At 40.3% G+C, this 18,855-nt stretch overlaps 1 long non-coding RNA gene across 1 annotated transcript in view; it reads left to right on the top strand.

The window, feature by feature from the left end:
- Positions 1 to 1,014: 1,014 nt before the first annotated feature.
- Positions 1,015 to 18,855, top strand: part of LOC139006691 (uncharacterized) — a 32,762-nt gene continuing 14,921 nt past the window's right edge. The window contains exons 1-2 of the long non-coding RNA XR_011470792.1: positions 1,015 to 1,157; positions 18,532 to 18,747. This is a non-coding gene — a long non-coding RNA (uncharacterized lncRNA). The remainder of the gene's footprint in view (positions 1,158 to 18,531; positions 18,748 to 18,855) is intronic.

Genomic DNA, 18,855 nt, shown 5'->3' with positions numbered 1-18,855 from the left:
CAGATTTTCTTTTGCTTTAGCAATTCTGTTTATTTAGATTATCACTATGAGTCTGAGAAATATAATTTTTAAGCAAGACCGAAGCAATTATTTCTGCTCTAAGGTACCTTGCATAATTCTCATGAACTTAAATATAAACCACAACCATGTAACGGTGTTTAGAGATTTAAAAATAAAGTTAACAGCTCTGGCCAGGTGGCTCAGTTGGTTGAAGCATGGTCCCATGCACCAAAAAAGTTTGCGGGTTTGATTCCCAGTCAGGGCACATATCTAGGTTGCAGGTTCGATGCCTGATTGGGGTGCATAGAGTAGGCAACCAGTCGATGTTTCTCACATTGATGTTTTTCTCTCTTTTTCTTCTTTCCTCTCTAAAATCAATAAAAACATATCCTCAGGTGAGGATTTAAAACAATAACAAAATAAAGTTAATATATATTTATTTTATTTTTTAAAGGCATGGAAATACGTGATTTATTTTTTAAATCATTATTTTTCAATTACAGTTGATATACAAAATTATATTAGTTTCAGGTACACACATTAGACAACTTACTGAGTGATCATCCAATAAATCTCATCCCATCTAACACCATACATAGTTATTAGAATATTATTGATTATATTCCCTGTGCTATACTTTACATCCCGATGACTATTCTGTAACAACTAATTTGTACCTTTTAATCCCTTTTTCATCCATCCTCCCAAACTCCTCCCATCTGGCAACCTTCGAAATGTTCTTTGTATCTACAAGTCTGTTTCTATTCTGCTTCATTTGTTTTGTTTTGTTTTGTTTTGTTTTGTTTTGTTTTGTTTTAGATTAAAGTGTTGATAGATATGTACTGTCATTTTACTGTTCATATTTTTCTGTCTATATTTTCTTTTATTATTGTCATTTTTTATCCTTTTTTCTTCTTCTTTCATAATACCCTTTAACATTTCATGTAATACTGGTTTGGTGATGATGACCTTTACTTTTTAATTGTCTGGAAAGCTCTTTATATATTGTTCAATTCTAAATGATAGCTTTGCTGAGTAGAGAAATCTTGGTTGTAGGTTCTTGCTCTCATCACTGAATATTTCTTGCCACTCCCTTCTGGCCTGCAAAGTTTCTATTGAGAAATCAGCTGACAGTCTTATGGGAGGACTCTTTGTAGGTAAGTAACTGCTTTTCTCTTGCTGCTTTTAAGATTCTGTCTTTAACCTTTTGTATTTTAATTATGATGTGTCTTGGTGTAGGCCTCTTTGGGCTCACCTTATTTGGGGCTCTCTTTACTTCCTGGACTTGTATGTCTGTTTTTTTTACTAGGTTAGGGTAGTTTTCTGTCATTATTTCAAAAGGGTTTTTAATTTCTTGCTCTCACTCTTCTCCTTTCAGCACTCCCATAATGCAAATGTTGGTACCTTTGAAGTTGTTCTAGAGCAGTGGTTCTCAATCTTCCTAATGCCACGACCCTTTAATACAGTTCCTCATGTTGTGGTGACCCCCAACCATAAAATTATTTTCGTTGCTACTTCATAACTGTAATTTTGCTACTGTTATGAATCGTAATGTAAATATCTGACATGCAGGATGTATTTTCATTGTTACAAATTGAACATAATTAAACCATAGTAATTAATCACAAAAACAATATGTAATTATATATGTGTTTTCTGATGGACTTAGGCGATCTCTGTGAAAGGGTCGTTCGACCCCCAAAGGGGTCGTGACCCACAGGTTGAGAACTGCTGTTCTAGAGGCTTATACACTATCCTCATTATGGGGCAGGGTGCAGGGGAGAGAAGGGAGCTTTTTTTTTTTTTTTGCTGTTCTGATTGGGTTTTTTGATTCCTTATATTCCAAATGGTTGATTTGATTCTCCACTTTATTTACTGTTGATTCCCTGTGAGTTATCTTTATTTCAGTTAGCATATCCATCATTTCTGACTGCTTCTTTTTTATGATTTCCATGTCCCTTTTTATGCTTTTGAAGCTCTCACTGATTTCATTGAGCATCCTTATAACCCAGCGGTTCTCAACCTGTGGGTCGAACGACCCTTTCATGGGGGTTGCCTAAACACATATATAATTACATATTGTTTTGTGATGAATCACTATGCTTTAATTATGTTCAATTTATAACAATGAAATTGGGGGTCACCAGAACATGAGGAACTGTTTTATTTTTTTTTTTTTTTTTTTTTTTTTTTTTTTTTTTAAATTAAATCTTTATTGTTCAGATTATTACATTTGTTCCTCTTTTTTCCCCCCATAACTCCCCTCCTTCCAGCTCCCACCCCACCCTCCACCCTCACTCCCCACCCACTGTGTTCATCCATAGGTGCATGATTTTTGTCCAGTCACTTCCCGCATCTCCCACACCCCTTTTCCCCCCAAGAATAGTCAGTCTATTCCCTTTCTATGTCCCTGATTCTATTATAATCACCAGTTCATTCTGTACATCAGATTATTTATTCACTTGATTCTTAGATTCATTTGTTGATAGATGCATGTTTGTTGTTCATGATTTGTATCTTTACCTTTTTCTTCTTCTTCCTCTTCTTAAAGGATACCTTTCAGCATTTCATATAATACTGGTTTGGCGGTGATGAACTCCTTTAGCTTTTCCTTATCTGTGAAGCTCTTTATCTGACCTTCAATTCTGAATGATAGCTTTGCTGGATAAAGTAATCTTGGTTGTAGGTTCTTGGTATTCAGCACTTTGAATATTTCTTGCCATTCCCTTCTGGCCTGCAAAGTTTCTGTTGAGAAATCAGCTGACAGTCGTATGGGTATTCCCTTGTAGGTAATTGAGCCTCTTTCTCTTGCTGCTTTTAAGATTTTCTCTTTGTCTTTTGCTCTTGGCATTTTAATGATGATGTGTCTTGGTGTGGTCCTCTTTGGATTCCTTTTGTTTGGGGTTCTCTGCGCTTCTTGGACCTGTAAGTCCATTTCTTTCACCAGGTGGGGGAAGTTTTCTGCCATTATTTCTTGAAATAGGTTTTCAATATCTTGCTGTCTCTCATCTTCTGGCACTCCAATGACTCTGATATTAGACCACTTAAAGCTGTCCCAGAGGCTCCTTACACTATCTTCACACTTTCGGATTCTTTTTTCATTTTGCTTTTCCAATTGGGTGTTTTTTGTCGAATCTTTGGTTTGATTATTGTACTCCTCTGGTCTGCTATTGGGTATAATATTCTTTATTTCAGTCCGTGTATGCTTACTTTCTAATTTCTTTATCGTAGCTTCGAGGGTCTCATTAGTTTTCGTGAGGCTCTGCACAAATTTATGGCAAGCCCTCAAAATTGCGATTCTTAGCTCCATATCCTCCATTTCTGTCATGTTTCTTTGTCTCCGCATCTTTTATGCTTTCTTGGTGCACCCCCTTGTGGTCTCTGTGCGCAGTCTTGTTCTAGCCAAGCCTTAATTGTTGTAGTTAACACTAGAGGGGTTTGACCACCAGGCCGGCTGGCTGTGGAAATCAGCTGTGTGGAAAACGTCTGCCTTCTGGGGAGGTGCTAATCCAGCCTTTGCCTGAGGCGATCGGCAAATGGCTGTGCGCAGGCTTTGGGCGGGGCAGGATCAATAGGGCGGGCGGAGGGAGCAGTTATGGCCACGCTCAGTCCCGTTCCCAGAGGCTCTGCTTCTCAGAACCCCGGCAGCCGCTGCAAACCTCGGAGAGAAAGCTGCCCTCAGGTCCCAACTGATGCCGGATAATCCCGCTTCTCCCGTTTGAGTCTGGGTCCCTAGAGACTCGCCCGGATCTGGAGCCCAGAGTCTGAGACTCACTCCCGGCAGAAAACGACAACCGCGCCCTCAGCCACCAGCCCGCTTTCGCGCGCACCTCGGTACCTTTCTATTTTCCACACTGCGCCGCCTCTGAGCCTCGATTTGCTGTTCTCTTTCCTTCTAGTTGTAGAGTCTCTCTTCAGCCAGCCTTCCTGTGGTTCTGGGTGATGTCCGTTCAGTCTTTTAGTTGTATTTTTGAAATGGTTGTTTGCGGCAGCGGTCTCCGGTGTTTACCTACGCCGCCATCTTGGTCTCTCCCATGAGGAACTGTTTTAAAGGGTTGCGGCATTAGGAAGGTTGAGAACCACTGTTACAACCAGTGTCTTGAACTCTGCATCTAGTAGATTACTTGTCTCCATTTTGTTTAATTCTTTTTCTGGAGTTCTGTTCTTTCATTTGGGACAGAACAGAACTTTCATTTTATTTCCTTATTTTGGTAAACTCCCTGTGATTTTTTTCTATGTATTAGGTAGATCTACTACATCTCCCAGGCTTGGTAGAGTGGCCTTATTTTTAGTAAGTGCCCTGTAGGGTCCAGTGGCACAGACCCCGATCACTCAAGCTGGACATTCCAGGTGCACCCCCAAACCCCATTATGTGGGATATAGTTTAGCCTTGATTACTGTTGGCACATCAATGGGAGGGATTTATCCCCAGGTCAATCTTCTGCAAGGACTTGCTGTTACCACCCACCACTGTGGAGGATTAGCTGTGCAGGGGCCCACCCCAAAGAGCAGGACTTACTTAGCAGGGCTCTGGTTCCCACTGAGTATTCCTCTTGAGTGTGTTACTTGTCGAGGTGGTTGGGTAGTGGGGCTTTGATGTGGTGTGAAGCTGTCCACTGAGAGTACTGGCTGTGGGGCCTCCTGGAAGGTGCAGACCAAGGTCAGCCACTGCCTCTGTTCTGCCTGGGGCCACCAGCATGAGCTGCAAAGCAATCTTCAGATGGTGGCTACTTGTGCATGGCTTAGAGGTGCCCAGGTGAGGCCAAGCTGCAAAGCAAGGCCAGTTGCTGCTAGTGCCGAGCCTGGGACCACTTAGTGATAGGTCTGAGGCATCCTGAGACCAGATACTGCTAGTTTGAGAGATTCTAGGAAAGTATGAAGCATGAGCCAAGACAGGCCATTTGTATGGGAATGCCACTGGAAACAGCTTGGGTGGGCCCAGTTGTTGGGTTGGGCAGGGTCTCAGGGAATTACCAAGGCAGGGCAAAGAATGTGAGCCATGCTGATGGAGATGAAGATATGGCACCTGCCTGCTGGGTCTGTGGGGATAGGGGTCTCAGAAAAGGAATAATGGCCTCTGCCAGCACTTTCAGCTGCCCCTCCATATCTTACTCTGATGCCAGATAATTCAGTTCTGCCCTGTATGTCCCTGGTGCCGTTTGAGTACCTGCCCCACTGCTGGAGCTCAGAACAAATGAGTCCTGGTAAGACCATTTACAGGCCCTTTAAGAGGAACTGCCTGAGACTCCAGCAGCCTCCATCTCACTCAGCCAAAATCCCCACTGGTTTTTATAGCCAGAAGTTATGGGGACTTCTCTTCCTGGCATTGGAACTCTATACTGCAGATGTCTGGTGTGGGGATGGGTAGCCCGCAGCTGAGATATCCCTCCCAATTTTTATCATCAGACATGGGTGTGGAACTAGCTTTTCTGCCTTTCTGCCCTTCTACCAGTCTCCATGTGGCTTCTTTATATCCTTAGTTGTAGTAGGACTTCATTCAGCTAGATTTCAGGGCATTCTGAAGGATAGTTGTTTTGTAGTTTAGTTGTAATTTTCATGTGGTTGTAGGAGGATGCGAGAACCACATTTACCTACACTGCCATTTTGACTGGAAGTCAGTGTTAACATATGTTTAAACATATACAATTTATACATTAAAGACGAGGATATAGGCTCGGTCATAAAGGTATCCACTGTCTTATTTTTCTCCTTTCTAATTTATATATCTGTACTAGAGGACCGGTGCATGAAATTCGTGCATGGGGGGTCCCTCAGCCCGGCCTGCACCCTCTCCAATCCAGGACATATCCCTCTCGAAGTCCGGGACCACTGGCTCCTAACCGTTCGCCTGCCTGCCTACCTGATCACCCCTAATCACCTCTGCCTGATGGCCTAATGCCCCTAACTGCTCCCCTGCCAGCCTAATTGCCCCTAACCACCTCTGCCAGATGGCCTGATCACCTCCTAACTGCTCCCCTGCCAGCCTGATCACCCCCTAACTGCTCCCCTGCTGGCCTGATTGCCCCCTAATTGCTCCCCTGCCGAACTGATCACCCCTAACTGCCTCTGCCTGCTGGCCTGATCACCCCCTAACTGCTCCCCCCTGCCAGCCTGATCATCCCTTAACTGCTCCTCGCTGCCAGCCTGATCGCCCCCTAACTGCCCTCCCTCCCCTGCTGGCCTGATGGCCCCTAACTGTCCTCCCCTGCCAGCCTGATGGCCCCTAACTGCCCTCCCCTGCTGGCCTGATCACCCCAACCACCTCGGCCCCCACCTTTGTGGCTTTGTCTGGAAGGACGTTCGGAAGATGTCCGGTCTAATTAGCATAGTACCCTTTTATTAGTATAGATCAGTGATGGCGAACCTCTTGAGCTCGGCGTGTCAGCATTTTGAAAAACCCTAACTTGACTTTGGTGCCATGTCACATATAGAAATTTTTTGATATTTGCAACCATAGTAAAACAAAGACTTATATTTTTGATATTTATTTAATATATTTAAATGCCATTTAACAAAGAAAAATCAACCAAAAAAATGAGTTCGCGTGTCACCTCTGACACACGTATCATAGGTTCGCCATCACTGTTCTAGTCCATGTAGTCTGGATCCAAAGTCTACTCTCTTTATCTATGCTACCAGTTCCTGAAAGTACAAAAATTGCAGATATGTAAATAAAAAGTTACCAAAATACATTAAATATAACACTTTAAAGATAAAATTTTCCCAGTAGTTTCAACAACAATACCATTACATCTGCATTAGACAATAGGCTTCTAGAAAATAGAAACCATTCCTTACCCAAATTAGTATTCCCAGTACAGTGCTTAGCATATGGTGAACACTTAATACTTAGGAAGTGATTAAACTTCATTTACTATCAGATTTTGAGAGCACTTAAGTCATGTAAGTGAACAGAACAAAGCAAGGCTAATTATGCAAATAGAAATGATAGCAAATAAAAGAATGACCATGCGCATTTACAAAAATTAAAGTAGAGGCCTTGAACCAAAAATAAGGTCCTTAATGGGACTATAAGACAATAAAACAATTTGCTGTTCTTTGTATGCTAGTGATAGAATGCATATTTGAAATGTAATAAGAATTTTGAGTGGAAGTGTCAATATTTTTTTATCCAGGAACATTATTAATACATTGCGTACCGCATAGAAATCTCTAAGACATACGCCAGGGACCGCACGTTTTTGGGTAAACTGCACGCTATTTAAATCATCATAATGCACTTTAGGTGTTGTTTTTCAATAATTATAACATTTTTATTTACAAAAACAATTAAACAATTAAAGTTCCTAGTACTTTTTTAACGTATGGTACTGCGTAAAACATTTTCCTCTATAAAGAGGGACCAAACAAAATTTACATAAGTATCTAGATTCACTCCTTTTTCAATGGGCGTGAAAAACGAGAACACTCCTGAGCGGTCCTTAACAGATGGCACGCAAAACACGAGAAAACTCCTGAGCGGTACGAAATGTGTTAAGAAAGGTTTCTGATATCCTTGATACCAGTGTACCTTTCTAATCACAAATTTACTGAAGCTAACAGCATAGTATGGAATCTCAGGCAGTCTGTGAGAGAAAAGGTAGTTTAGCTTGTTGACATTACAGAGTTTGCTAACAAAAAAAGTAGCCATAGCAAAAGTGAAAATATTAGCTACTATCATTTTACTGTGTGCAAGAAACTGTGATAAGAGTTTTGTATGCAATGTTTAATTTGATCAAATTACTCCCACCTCACAAATGAAGAAATAGGTTTAGACAAGTAATTTGCTCAAGATCATACTAGTAGCCAGTAGTCATGCTTCTCTTGAAACAAAAAATAGGAAACATAAAAGATCATGGGGCATTATCAAAATTGAGAGTATAATCTGATTAATACCAGACAACTTAGTCATTTATTTTCTTTGACTTGTTTTGTTTTGTTATTTTGGGTTTTTTTATTTGTTCTTATATAATATTTATTTTGGAGTTTATTTGACTTGAGATCATATCTGGATGATACTGTGCTTCTGGACATCTCTAATTCTATATAGTTGTGTACTTCCACTATTCATAGTTCATTCTCCAGTTCTAGTTTCCATTTTCTTTATCCAGTTATAATTTTCTTCAGAGTAGGGATCTTGCCTTTTATTTTCTTTGTGTGACTCCATAGCATCTTAAATTGCAATTGTCCAATAAAGGCTTTCAAAATGGTTAGATAATGCTACCACTTCATTTATCAAAAAATAAAAATTATACTTACAAGGTTATCCATTTTATTGACAGCTAAATACCCTGAAGAAGCAGTTTAGTATGTTGCTTTGTGCTTGTACAAAGGCATGAAATCCACAAATTATTTTATTATGTTAATCCAATAAAGGACTCTATAAAGTGATACATTTGTCACTGATTTTGAATATTCCAGTTAGTGTTTTGATGGTCACAAAAAATGCATTCCCAGATTTTATTCTGCCTAGGTTTTCTTTCTGTATGCTCTATTTTCTTATTTGAAACTCATCCCATGATCAGTTGACATAGTAATAGAGTGCTCTCCATGTACAACCAAAAAAAGATCCTCTCCCTGCTCTCTGAGGACTTTACATTTCCTGGAAATCTCATCGGTAGAACCACATAGATATTTATACCGAAAGCATGTAGCCCATCTTCAACTTACAAGTGAGTTTCATCCAAATCAATTGTTTGGAACTAAGGAGGCATTTTACCATGAAAATAAGGTTAAAAATGATGGTTCAGCCCTAGCTGCTTTGGCTGAGTGGATAGAGCGTCGGCCTGCGGACTGAAGGGTCCCAGGTTCGATTCTGGTCAAGGGCACATGCCCTGGTTGTGGGCTCGGTCTCTAGTAGGGGGTGTGCAGGAGGCAGACAATTAATAATTATTTATCATCATTGATATTTCTATCTCTCCCTCTCCCTGCCTCTCTGAAGTCAATAAAAATATATATTTTTTAAAAAAGGATGGTTCAAAAACTGCTTCAAGGGAATGGAAGATGGTGGCCAACAGGATGGCAGTGAGGGAAGAGTATGAGTGAGAGAGGGAGTGAAAGGGGAGTGTGGGGTGTGTGTGTGAGTAAGGGACAGTTATATTCCACAGGACTGTTGGGGGCTGGTGGATCAGGCTCCCCTAGCCGGGCAGATTCTACTGCTGCTGCAATCTCCCAGGGTGTCCCAGAGACCGTGCCATCTTGAAGGGGAGAGCAGCCTCACCTCCACCTGGGGAGACCTCGGATGCCACCCGGGAGCCTACAGCCACACCAACCAGGGACCTGCTGCCTCAGCTGCGAACCCAGGAAAGCCGAGACTCCAGCCTCCCCGGCAGCAGGCTCCTAAGGAGTTTGTCCAGAGGGAGACAAAATGGCGGCCAAGTAGGCGGACATGTCCTGCGCCTTCTCACGGAGCAGATAGAAGAAACAACTGAATTGAATAACATCCACCCATAATTGGCAAACTAAACACAGCTGGTGGGACAATCCATGGCTGAAAAGGACGAGGAATGGGGAACTGGGCTGGAGAAAGAGAAGCAAGCAACAGGGTCTAGGCCAGTGGTTCTCAACCTGTGGGTCGCGACCCCTTTGGCGGTTGAACAACCCTTTCACAGGGGTCGCCTAAGACCATCCTGCATATCAGATATTTATATTATGATTCATAACAGCAACATTACAGTTATGAAGTAGCAATGAAAATAATTTTATGGTTGGGTCACAACATGAGGAACTGTATTTAAAGGGCCAGAAGATTGAGAAGCACTGGCTAGGGCCCAGTGATGGTGAACCTATGACACGCGTGTCAGAGGTGACATGCGAACTCATTTTTTTGGTTGATTTTTCTTTGTTAAATGGCATTTAAATATATTAAATAAATATCAAAAATATAAGTCTTTGTTTTACTATGGTTGCAAATATCAAAAAATTTCTATATGTGACACGGCACCAGAGTTAAGTTAGGGTTTTTTAAAATGCTGACATGTCGAGCTCAAAAGGTTCGCCATCACCGGGCTAGGCAGTGGTTCTCAACCTTCCTAATGCCGCGACCCTTTAATACAGTTCCTCATTTTGTGGTGACCCCCAACCATAAAATTATTTTCGTTGCTACTTCATAACTGTAATTTTGCTACTGTTATGAATCGTAATGTAAATATGTGATATGCAGGATGTATTTAGGCGACCCCTGTGAAAGGGTCGACAGGAAACTGCGCTGCACCAAGTCCGCATCCCTTGGGGACATGTGTAACACTCGAATGTGCAAGGGGGTCCACAGAGCTGCTGGCAGCGGGGGACTCTAGATCTGGGTCCACAGCCATGGGCGGCTGTGCCCAGAGAGGCAGCACCAGCCATGCAGTGTGTGTGTGGGGGGCGGGGGGGGGGGGGGGGGGGGGGGAGCGGGGGGGGGGAGGCCCGCAGTGGCACAGTTGCTCTGTCTTTATATTTTCCTTGCTTTTGCTCGCTGAACTCAGTACATAGGATCTTTCGATTACAAACACTAACTGAGGCTGCAGTGCAGGGTTTTGTGGAAGCTGGGGAGCAAAATAGGGAGAGGTGACCAGGAAGCCAGCTCTGGGACATTCCAGTCCCTCTAACCCTGAACAGCCATTTTCTCCTTTGGACTGGGCTCCTCCTGGCTGCGCAGCCACACCTAGCCTTGGACTAGGCAGGGAAACAAGGATTCTGAATACCCCCAGGGAGCCCTTAGAGACTGGATTGAGTGGCAGTTTGGTCCCAGAAACTAATACAGCAACACTGCCACCTAGAGCCCGTATCAGAAATAGACGCTTCTGTAAATACAGTGGGGCCTTGACTTACAAGTGTCCCGACTAACAAGTTTTTCGAGATACCAGCCGTCTCTCGGCCGATTTTTTGCTTTGAGTTGCGAGCTAAAATTCGGGTTATGAGCCAGCTTCAGATGCCCCACCGCTAGTTGGCGCAGCGAACATCACAGTGAACGCCACAACATCAGCCCAGCATCACATGTCTCACTCGTTCACTTTAAGCGGTTAGCTCTTAGTTGAAGCATCAGTGTTGTGCTCGCATTTGTGCTTGCAGTTATTTTGCAAAACTTCATTTTTTCAACCATGGATCTGAAGAAAGTAAGTGCGAAGGACAGTGCTGAGAAGAAGAAGCGGATGATGTGCATTGAATTAAAGAAAGAAATTATCGAAAAACATGACCAAGGTGTGCGTGTAATCGACTTGGCGAAGCAGTACGAGCGTAGCACTTCTACGATCTGCACCATACTGAAGCAGAAGGAGTCGATACAGACTACAACTCCAGCCAAGAGCGTTAAAATAATTTCTAAACAGCGGACATCTATCCATGAAAATATGGAGAAGCTGCTAATGGTGTGGTTAACGGAGAAGCAGCTCGCAGGAGATACCATGACGAAGGCCATAATCTGCGAGAAGGCCCGAGCTATTTACGCTGATTTGCTGCAGCAGACCCCAGGCACTTCAGTGGACGAGGCATCGGGCAAGCCATTTAAAGCCAGTAGGGGCTGGTTCAAAAATTTTAAAAAGAGGACCGGCATTCACTTCGTTGTCAGACATGGTGAGGCAGCAAGCGCGGATATAAAGGAAGGTGACATCAATGAGCTCATTCATTGAGTAGCACTCCGAGGAACTGACAACGCAGGAGCTAAAGGAGCTACAGATGCAGCAGCACACGGAGGTTTTGCAGGAAATAGATGACACGGAGGAGGAGGAGGAGGAGGAGGAGGTTATCTCTATAAGTGAGATAAAAGAAATGTTGGGAATGTGAGAGAAACTTTCAGACTTTATTCAAAAGACACACCCAGAAAAAATTGCAACTGGGCGTGCGATGGAGCTATTTAATGACACTTGCCTAACTCATTTCAGAAATATTCTGAAAGGGAGGATGAAACGGATCTCATTGGACAGGTTTTTATCGAAAACTCCTGTAGATGAAAGTGATGAAAGCATGGCGAAAAGGGCAAAAATCAGCAAATAAGATTCAGTTATTCAGTTATTCAGTTCAGCCTTTCTCCTCCAACTCCATCAGCATCTTTAAGTCGTTTGATCTCCAAGGTAAATGCTATACATTAAACTTAATAAAACAAGTTTATTGCACTACATTCTATTGTTCAGTATTGTGTTTTTATACAATATTCGTTATTTTTAAATACATTTTTCTTATTTAAAAACATTTAACAAAACAATTGCGGTGTTTTTTGGGTGTCCAGAACGGAGTAATGGCATTTCAATTCATTGTAATGGTGAAAATTGATTTGACATACGAGTAATTTGAGTTACGAGCTCTGTCACGGAACGAATTAAACTCGTAAGTCAAGGCCCCACTGTATATCTGAAAGCAGGCAGACAAACAAAGCTGGCAGATTGTTGCCCCCTGCTTGAAACTAAGTCTGTGGAATCTGACATAGAGGAGCGATGGGTCACTGGAAACTTCAACATGGTGCTGACTATCTAACAGGAAACTGAGACATGACAGACAGAACAGTTGAGAGGGGTCTTAAACCAGCCCCTAGGGGACATTAAAACTCAGCTGAAGTGAACGAGCCTTCACTACTTCACTTTTTTATTTTTTACCTTTTACTAAAGAAATGAAATTTTTTCTTTATTTTATTTTTATTATTAGACTTTTACTTTTTTTGGATTAGTGTACAACATTCTATTTTCATGTTTATTTTTTTACCATTATTTTACATTATCTCATTTTTTCCTTTTTGCCACCCCTTTCTTCTTCACTGCTCTCTTTTTCATCCTGTTTCTCTTCTCATGTTCCTGCTTTAGTTTTTCTCTCTCCTTTTTACTCCTTGTTAAAAAATTGATCTTTATCTGTTTTAGTGACACATTACTATTATAGTAGTCTCTGTTGACTACTGTTTTCAAAACTGCCTGGTACTAGCACAAGAACAGATATATAGACCAATGGAACAGAACAGAGAACCCAGAAATTGACCCAAGCCATTATGCTCAATTAATATTTGACATAGGAGGCAAGAACATACAATGGGGTCAAGACAGTCTCTTCAATAAATGGTGCTGGGGATTTGGTCAGATACATGAAAAAAAGATGAAACTAGATCACCAAATTACACCATACACAAAAATAAACTCAATATGGATAAAGGACTTAAACGTAAGACAGGGAACCATAAAAATCTTAGAATCCTCCTTACGCAGCAAAATAGCAGACATATGTCATAACAATATCTTTACCAATACAGCTCCTAGGGCAATGGAGACTAAGGAGAAAATAAACAAATGGGACTACATCAAAATAAAAGGCTTCTGCACAGCAAAAGAAACCATCAACGAAACAACAAGAAAGCACACTGCATGGGAGAACATATTTGCCAATGCTGTCTCTGATAAGGGTTTAATCTCCAAAATTTACATTGAACTCATACATCTTAACAAAAGGAAGATAAACAATCCAATCAAAAAATGGGCAAAGGACCTAAATAGACACTTTTCTAAAGAGGACATACAGAAAGCCAAGAGACATATAAAAACATGCTCAAAGTCATTAATCATCTGAGAGATGGGAATCAAAACAACAATGAGGTACCATCTCACACTTGTCAGAATGAGTATCATCAACAAATTGACAAACGACAAGTGTTGGCAAGGATGTGGAGAAAAAGGAACCCTCGTGCACTGCTGGTGGGAATGCAGACTGGTGGAAAACAGTATGGAGTTTCCTCAAAAAATTAAATATGGAACTCCCATTTCACCCAGTAATCACACTTCTAGGAATATATCCTAAGAAACTAGAAATACCAATATGAAAGTATATATGCACCCCTATGTTCATAGCAGCACAATTTACAATAGCTACGATTTAGGAACAGCCTAAGTGACCATCAGCAATTGAGTGGATTAGAAAACTGGTACGTCTACACAATGGAATACTATGCCTTTATAAAAAGAAAGAACTTTTACCATTTGCAGCAGCATGGATGGAACTGGAGAGCATTATGCTAAGCGAAATAACCAGTTGGAGAAAGAAATACCATATTATCTCACTTGTATGTGGGATATAATGATCAATATAAACTAATGAACAAAAATAGATCCAGCGACAAATGGCAGGGGAGGGGGGGTTAGAGATCAACCAAACGACTTGTATACATGCATATAAGCATAACCAATGGACACAGACACTGGGGCTTGGTGGCTTGCCTTCGGGGGTGGGAGTTACCGGGGTGTGGGGTGAGGTCAATCCGGAAATAGGAGAAATATGTAGTACTTTAAACAATAAAAAAAGAAAGAATGAAAGAAAAAAACTTCCACAACCTGGTGAAGGAAAATGTCACACAAGTTCAGGAGACTCAGTCCCAAACAAGAGGAACCCAAAAAGTCCCACACCTAGACACATCATAATCAAAATGGCAATGTTAAAGACAAAGAAAGAATCTTAAAGGCAATGAGAGAGAGACAGAAAATTACCTACAAAGGATTTCCCATTAGAATGTCAACTGACTTCTCAATGGTATCATTACAGGCCAGAAGGGAATGGCATGAATTAATCAAAGTAATACAAAGCAAGGGCCTAAATCCAGACTACTGTATCCAGCGAGGTGATCATTTGAAATCAATAGTGAAATAAAAAGCTTTCCAAACAAAAATAGTTTCAAGGAGTACATTAACACCAAATCAGCAATGTAAGAAATGTTAAAAGGACTGCTTTAAGAAGAAAAAAAGGAGAGAGAGAGGAGGCATAAGGAAAATAAAAATGGCAATAAATAAATACCTATCAATAATTACCTTAAACATAAATGGATTATATACTCCAATCATAAGATATAGGATGACTGAATGAATAAGAAAACATGACTCATATAAGCTGTCTACAAGATACCTGCCTTAGAACAAAAGATATACACAGACTGAGAGTGAAGGGATGAAAAAATATATTCCATGCAAATGGAAAGGAAAAAAAAAGCTGGCATAGCAATTCTCCTATCAGACAAAATAGACATCAAAATAAAGGCCATAAAAAAAGACAAAGAAAGCCACTACATAATATTAAAGGAAATGATTCAACAGGAAAATATAACCCTTGAAAAAGTATATACACCAAATGTTGGAGCACCAAAGTACATAAAAAAAAAAACTCTTGAAGGGATTTAAGGGACAGATGGACAGCAATACAGTCATAGTAGTGAACTTGAACACATCACTGACACCACTGGATAGATCTTCCAGACAAAAAATCAACAAGGAAACAAGCCTTAAATGGGACCTTAGATCAGATGGATGTAAGTGATACTTACAAAACATTTTACCCCAAAGCAACACAATATACATTCTTCTCAAGCACACATGGAACATTCTCAAAGATAGATCACATGTTAGGGCACAAAACAAGCCTTTACAAATTTAAGAAGATTAATATAATACCAAGCATGTTCTCAGATCACAATGGCATGAAATTAGAAACCAACTACAATAAAAAAAAAAAAAACTTAAAACACTCAAATACATGAAGGCTAAATAGCATGTCATTAAACTACAAATAAATTACCAAAGAGATCAAAGAAGAAATTTAAAACTTCCTGGAAACAAATAAAAAAGAACAAAGAAACCACACAAAGCTATGGGAGATGGTGAAAGCAGACCTGAGAGGGAAATTCATAGCACTACATGCCTACCTCTAGAAACAACAAAAAGCACTAATAAACTAACCCTACAACTAAATGGATTAGAAAAAGAACAACAAGAAATGCACCAAGGAAGTAGAATAAAGGAAATTATAAAGATCAGAGTGGAAATAAATGACACCGAATATAAAAAGAAAAAAACAGTACAAAAGAGTAATGAATCCAAGAGCTGGTTCTTTGAATAAACAAGATTGATGAACCCCTAACCAGAGCCATCAAGAAATAAAGAGAAAGAACCCAAATAAATAAAATCAGAAATGAAATGATAGAGGCAACATAACAATGGACTGCACAGAAATACAAAGGATTGTAAGCACATACTACAAACAAGTGTATGCCAACAAACTGGACTACCTGGGCCAGATGGACAAATTACTAGAAACATACAATCTTCTAAAACTGAATCAGAAAGAATCAGAAAACCTGAGTAAGCTAATAATAACCAATGAAATTGAAGCAGGAAATTAACAACTTCCAGCAAACAGAAGTCCTAGAGCAGATGGATTTACAGGAGAATTTTACCAAACATTCAAAGAAGAATACCCATCCTGCTCAAACTATTCCAAAAAATCCAAGAGGAAGGAACACTTCCAAGCTCTTTTTATGAAGCCAGCATTATCCTAATTCCAAAATCAGATAAAGACACTATAAAGAAAGAAAACTACAGACCAATATCCCTGATGAACAGATGCTAAAATCCTCAATAAAATATTAGCAAATTGGATCCAGCATATATTAAAAAGATCACATACCATGATCAAGTGGGATTTCTTCCAGGGATGCAAGACTGGTACAAAAACTGCAAATCAATAAATGTGATACAACACATAAACAAATTGAAAGACAAAAATCACATGATCATATCAATAGATGCAAGAAAAGCATTCAACAAAATCCAGCATCTTTTTAAAAATAAAAACTGTCAAGAAAGTGGCAATAGAGGAATCATACCTCAACATAATAAAGGCCAAATATGACAGACCTACACCCAGCATAATACTTAATGGTCAACATTAAAATCCTTTCCCTTAAGAAAAGGAAGAAGACAAAGATGTCCATTTTCACCACTCTTATTCAACATAGTCTGGAAGTCCTAGTCACAGCAATCAGGCAAGAAGAAGAGATAAAAGGCATCCAAATTGGAAAGAGTTAGTAAAATTGTTATTATTTGCAGATGACATGATATTGTAGATAGAAAACCTTCAAGATGCCACGAGGAAACTACTAGACTTAATAAATGAATTCAGCAAGGTAGCAGGATACAAAATCAACATCCAGAAATCCATGGCATTTTTTTATACTATTAATGTACTCTCTGAAAGAGAAATAAAAAAATCAATTTCATTTACCATTGCAACAACAATAAAATAACAAACCTAGGAATAAACTTAACTAATGAGGTAAAAGACCTGTACTTGGACAACTATATTTCATTGAAAAAAAAATTGAGGATGATATAAAAAAATGGAAACGTATACCATGTTTATGAATTGGAAGAATTAACATCATTAAAATGTTTGTACTACCCAAAGCAATCTATAGATTTAATGCAATTCCTATTCAAATACCAATGGCATACCTCACAAAGCTAGAACAAATACTCCAAAAATTTATATGGAGCCATAAAAGACCCTGAATAGCTGCAATCTTGAGAAAGAACAAAGTTGGAGGGATCGCAATACTAGATATCAAACTATACTACAAAACCTTTATAACCAAGACAGTCTGGTACTGGCATTAGAACAGGCATATAGAAAAATGGATCAGAACAGAGACCCCATAAATTGACCCACACCATTATGGTCAATTAATATTTAACAAAGGAGGCAAGATCATACTATGGAATAAAGACAGCCTCTTCAACAAATGGTGTTGGGAAAACCAGATAGCTACATGCAAAAAGTTTAAATGAGATCACCAACTTACACCATACACAAGAATAAACTCAAAATGTGTAAAAGACTTAAATGTAAGACATGAAACCATAAAAATTTTAGAAGAAAACATAGGCAGTAAAATCTCAGACATCTCACATAGCAGAATTTTTGCTAATACGTCTCCTAAGGCAAAGGAAATAAAGGAGACAATAAATAAATGGGACTACATCAAAATAAGAAGCTTCTGCACAACAAATGAAAAGGGAACCCACTGTATGGGAGAACATATTTGCCAATGATACAACTGATAAGGTGTTAATATCCAAAATATATAAAGCACTCGTACAACTCAACAAAAGGAAGACAATCCAATAAAAAAAAGTAGGCAGAACACCTGAATAGATAGTTCTCCAAGAGGACATACTAATGAACAAGAGACATATGAAGCTGAAACCAGTTTGGCTCAGTGGATAGAGCGTCGGCCTGCGGACTGAAGGGTCCCAGGTTCGATTCCGGTCAAGGGCATGTACCTGGGTTGCAGGCACATCCCCAGTGGGAGATGTGCAGGAGGCAGCTGATCGATGTTTCTAACTCTCTATCTCTCTCCTTTCCTCTCTGTAAAAAAATCAATAAAATATATATTTTTTTAAAAAAGAGACATATGTTGGGAGCCATTATAAATCACATATACATCTCCAGCTTACAACAAGAGGTTTCTGGCTCCTCCAAGCCAACTCCCGATTTGGCCTGGAGTTAAAAGTTAACCTTGCGATTTAGCCTGGAGTTAAATAACATACCCTCACCCTAAGCACAAAGCAAGCTACATCTCCGCTGATAAGCTGCGACATTCCAAAGCCTGTTTCATCCTTAATGACTTCCTTTGCCCGCCCCCTCCTCTAGAAACAGTATAAATACCACTCGCTGTAAAGAATAAAACTGAGGCTTGATCAGAACTTTGTCTTGCCTCCATTTCTTCGAGTCTCCTATCCTCTCATTCCTTTGCAGGATTTGGTGCGGTGTACCCACGAAGCGTGCCCTGCAGGTCGGGGCATAACTGGCGCCCAAACGTGATCTCCGCTCTCCAATCCTCCTCAGGAACGTTCACTTTTTATGTCCGGCCGGACCCCCTTTGGCGCCACTGGGATCACCCTGTGAGTCAGCCTGCTTTTTTCCTGGTCGCCGCTCTGCTTACCCGCTTTGCGAGTCAGACCTGTTGCTTTGGTAAGTGAACGCATTCATTTTGGATAGGCATTCTCTTCCCTCATTGCCTCCCCCCTTGTCTCCTGCCTCTAGTCCACTTTGAGCACTCTCTTGTTGTTTTGGGGAAGA

This window comes from Myotis yumanensis, unplaced genomic scaffold (genome assembly GCF_028538775.1).
Source record: "Myotis yumanensis isolate MYYU_CA2020_CCGP unplaced genomic scaffold, mMyoYum1.0.hap1 SCAF_3, whole genome shotgun sequence".
NCBI classification, from domain to species: domain Eukaryota; kingdom Metazoa; phylum Chordata; class Mammalia; order Chiroptera; family Vespertilionidae; genus Myotis; species Myotis yumanensis.
This window is presented reverse-complemented; position numbering and strand designations above follow the sequence as displayed.